General features: G+C 44.6%; 1 pseudogene; it reads left to right on the top strand.

Moving 5' to 3' along the window:
- LOC112078056 (testican-2-like) overlaps positions 1-5,000 on the top strand; it is a 37,038-nt pseudogene that overhangs the window by 30,418 nt on the left and 1,620 nt on the right.

The following is a 5,000-nucleotide window of genomic DNA, read 5'->3' as shown; positions in this document are numbered from 1 at the left end:
CAGGGTGTGTGTTGTCTGTCAGGGTGTGGTTGTTGTTCTGTCAGTGTGTGTTTTCTGTCAGGGTGTGTTGTTGTTCTGTCAGTGTGTGTTGTTCTGTCAGGGTGTGTGTTCCTGTCAGGGGTGTGTGTTGTTCTGTTCATGGGTGTGTTGTTCTGGTCAGTGTGTTGTTGTTTGTCAGTGTGTGTGTTGTTCTGTTCGAGTGTGTTGTTTGTTCTGTCAGGATGTGTGTTCTTCAGGGTGGTTTGTTCTGTAGGGTGTGTTGTTCTGTCAGTGTGTGTTGTCTGTCAGTGGTGTGTTGTTGGTCAGGTGTGTGTTTTCTGTCAGTGTGTTGTGTTCTGTTAGTGTTGTTGTTTGTCATGTGTGTTATCTGTCAGTGTGTGTTGTTCTGTCAGAGTGTGTTGTTCTGTCAGGTCCTCTGTGTGTCAAGGTCTCTAGCTGTTTGTCAGACAGCGGCCTGTGTTAGCTAGCTGCCAACGGAGACATCTATTAACGTAGCTGTTTCGTGATGTTGATTTGACTGAAGCCTAATTGATGCGTTATTCCGTGGGAAGAGATACCCTTTCCCTCCCTCACCACTTCCTCATACAGCAGCTGTCTCTCGTTGAATCAATACAGTCGATCTGAAGACTGGGGTTAGCAGGTAGGCTAGCAGTCGTCTGATAGAAAGTCTCCCTCTACTGTGAGTGAAATAGTCATGATGCCATTCGTTATTTAGAGTGGACATATATCATGATATCCAGACACAACATTGATTGTCGTGACTCCTGGTCGTGTGGAAATGCCAGTAGATTCAAACAGTTTTCTCTTATCTCAGTGTCTACTGGTACAGCAGGTTGTTGACGTCTACATTAGCTGGCTAGATCATTGTGTTACTGGGGATAATGTGTTGATTATTGCAAATACTGTGTGATATAATTTATTGAGATAGTGAATGAGTAGTTGTGGACTCAGTGGAGACCTGTCCTACTGTTGGTAGTTGTGGACTCAGTGAGACTGTCTACTGTATGGTAGTTGTGGACTCAGTCGACCTGTCTACTGTATGGTTAGTTGTGGACTCAGTGAGACCCTGTTCTACTGTTATGGTGAAGTTGTGTACTCAGTGAGACCTGTCCCTACTGTATGGTAGTTGTGGACTCAGTGAGACCTGTCCTACTGTATGATAGTTGTGGACTCAATGAGACCTGTCCTACTGTATGGTAGTTGTGGACTCAGTGAACCTGTCCTACTGTATGTAGTGTGGCTCAGTCAGACTGTCCTACTGTATGGTAGTTGTGGACTCAATAGACTGTCCTACTGTATGGTAGTTGTAGACTCAGTGAGACCGTCCTTACTGTAATGGTAGTTGTGGTCTTCCAGTGCAGACCTGTCCTACTGTATGGTAAGTTGTGTACTCAGTGAGACCTGTCCTACTGTATGGTAGTTGTGGACTCAATGAGACCTGTCCTACTGTTGGTATTGTGGTCTCATTCAGACCTTGCTACTGTATGGTAAGCGATGATATACATGTTATGTTATGAGCTGTGGGCCTTTCCTTCCCTCAGCAGAGAGCTGTACTGGCAGGACCTGGCAGACCTTGGAGACCGCCTCAGAGACTGGTTCCAACTGCTCCATGGAAACGCCAAGCAGAACAACTCAGGCAAGCCTGGACCTGGCCGCCTCAGGTGAGTGTGTTGTGTGTCCCCCGGAGCTGCACCGCCTCTGTCTCTCTTTCTCCATCTCTCTCTTCTTCTCTCTCTCTCTCTCTCTCTCCTCTCTCTCTCTCCTCTCTCTCTCTCTGTCTCGTTACTCTCTATTCTCTCTCATTCTCTCTACTCTTCCCTCTCCTCTCTCCTCTTACTCTCGTCTCTCATTCCTCTCCTCTCTCTCATCTCTCTTTCCTCTCTCTCCTCTCGTCCAGTCCACTCCTTTATGCTCTGATTCACAGCTGACATCTCAGTTTTTGACAGTCCGTAACTGAAATCTTCACCCAATAAAGAGCTATACACAAAAGTAGCACATTCCTGCTGAGTTGCAATGTTTTGAGAGTCATCAGTGTCACAGACAGACCTCGCCTGGACCGTATTGAATTAAATCAGGACCACGTTGTATCATGCGAAAGGTAAAGGAGAGATTTAATATTGCTTCCTACATGTCCTCCTCAGAGAGACCACCTCTCAGAATGTTATCAGGAGGGCCTGAAGCCCCGCCCCATAGCATCTCCTCTGTCACAGGTGCAGCTCATCACCTGGGATCAGAGATAGAGGGAGGAGAGGACAGGAATAAGAGAGAACACGCGACATCACAACAAACATGACGCACAACAATTGACATCACGGCAACCATGACATCACAGCAACATGACATCACAGCAACATGACATCACGGCAACATACATCACGGCAACATTGAATCACAGCCACATGACATCACGGCAAACATGACATCACAGCAACATGACAGTACAGCAAACATGACAATCACAAACACAACAATAGCACATATACAATGCACAAAAAAGGCATAAGCACATGACATCACAGCACAATGACATCACAGCAACATGACATCACAGCAACATGACATCAAAGCAACATGACATCACGGCAACATGACATCACGGCAACATGACATCACGGCAGCATGACATCACAGCAACATGACATCACAACAACATGGCATCACAGCAACATGGCATCACAGCAGCATGACATCACAGCAACATGACATCACAGCAACATGACATCACAGCAACATGACATCACATAACTCCCATTCACACAACTACTGAGAATAACGGATCAGGGTGAAACATAGAACTGTAAGTTGATGAAATATGGATTATGAGACTGGCCAGTATAATAAAGGATAGACACATAAACATTCATACATCCACTCTGTCATTCTCAGCCCTCCCGTCTAGACAGAGATAGCAGGCACCCTGTGAAGGCCTCCTTTAAAATATGCATTATGTTGCAGTAGGCAGGAAGAGGAGAAGTGAAGTGAATCACATTCACAATCAAGTCATTTCCTGGTATGTGTTGAGCCAGAATAGTCCACTCAGTATCATTCTGTTTTCCAGGGAGTCCTGGGTTCCATAAACTAATCTAACTAACTAACTAACTATCTATCTAACTAAACTAATCACATTTGGTGTCACTTGGTCCTTGTTTTGATTGATTTTTAATTGAACTGGGATTTGATTTGACCTGCACTTTGATTTGATGTGTCTTGAAAGAGATCTAGTAAATAACATGTATAATTATGTTTTCTATCCTCAGTCCTGGACAAGAGCCTGGTGGCCAGCTGTAAGGATTCCATAGGCTGGATGTTCTCTAAACTGGATACTAATACTGATCTGTATCTGGACCAGGTAACTTTGTCTTGTCTGTTAATCCTTTTATTTGTTTTACCATGGAGGACCACTTTGAAAACAAGTGTTTTAATGAATACTCTCAGGTGTTATCTTTCTGGGATCAGATGTTCATCTCGTTTTACACATACAGTACATGATGTGTTATTTTTTTTACCCCAAATAAAATAAACTACATTTTAATTCAGGCCGAGCTGGCAGCTATCAACCTGGACAAGTATGAGGTGTGCATCCGGCCCTTCTTCAACTCCTGTGACGGCTACAAGGACGGGAGGGTATCCACCGCAGAGTGGTGCCTCTGCTTCTGGAGGGAAAGTGAGTGTTACTGGCTGACTGACTGGCTGACTGACTGACTGGCTGACTGGCTGACTGGCTGACTGGCTGACTGGATGACAGACTGGCTGGCTGACTGACTGACTGGCTGACTGACTGGCTGACTGGCTGACTGACTGGCTGACTGGCTGACTGGCTGACTGACTGCCCAGGTTTGTTTTGTGAGGGAACAGTGAGTGTTATGGCTGAATCTGATGGGTGACTGACTGACTGGCCTGAGCTGGCTGACTGGATGACAGACTGGCACTGACTGGCTGACTGACTGGCTGACTGACTGACTGGCTGACTGGCTGACTGACTGGCTGACCCTGGGTTCTGCTTCTGGAGGGAAAGTGAGTGTGTGACCAATCTGGGGTTTAAGGGACCACAATGGAAATAAGTCCTGACCGTATTGTGCTATCCCTGACAAGTTTTTAAAATCTATCTATTTAATCTTAAGGCTGTTAGACTGCTGAGATCCACTGCTGTATAAATACATCACCAATAGTGTTGCCTCTGCTTCTGGGGATGTGTGTTACTGACTGACGGACTGACTCTCTGTCTCTCTTTCTCTCTCTCTCTCTCTGTCTGTCTTTCTCTGTCTCTCTTTCTCTCTCTCTCTGTATCTGTCTCTCTTTCTCTGTCTCTCTTTCTCTGTCTGTCTTTCTCTGTCTCTCTTTCTCTCTCTCTCTTTCTCTGTCTCTTTCTCTGTCTCTCTTTCTTTCTCTCTTTCTTACTCTCTCTCTCATCCAAAGGCATCCATTATACTAGTTCACTCAGCACTTAGTTGATAATCAATAAGAGTATAAAAAAATGAAATACAAGATTTACTAAACCAATCAATACAGGAGAAAAGTGTGATTATGAAAACGATTGATTGAAATTCCATTTAGAATAGAACGGTTGAAATGCTTTTCCCGACATCACTTCTCTGTTGTCTTCCTCAGAGCCCGCTTGTCTGGCTGAACTAGAGAGGATCCAGGTTCAACAAGTGGCCAAGAAGAAGCCTGGTAAGTGTCTGTCTTATAACAGGGACTTTACAGGAAAGTTGTCCCAAATGGCACCCTATTCCCTACATAGTGCACTACTTTTGCCCAGGGTCCATATGGCTGTGGTTAAAAGTAGTGCACTATGTAGGGAATCGGGTGTCATTTGGGACGTACACAATAAGATGACCTAATGTAGTATATTGGTGTCTATGACTCAGCTATTAACTGAAAGGTTTTCTATATTAGTGTCTATGACTCTGTTCTATATTAGTGTCTATGACTCTGTTCTATATTAGTGTCTATGACTCTGTTCTATATTAGTGTATGACTCTGTTCTATATTAGTGTCTA

Source organism: Salvelinus sp. IW2-2015, unplaced genomic scaffold, assembly GCF_002910315.2.
Source record: "Salvelinus sp. IW2-2015 unplaced genomic scaffold, ASM291031v2 Un_scaffold5202, whole genome shotgun sequence".
NCBI lineage: Eukaryota > Metazoa > Chordata > Actinopteri > Salmoniformes > Salmonidae > Salvelinus > Salvelinus sp. IW2-2015.
This window is presented reverse-complemented; position numbering and strand designations above follow the sequence as displayed.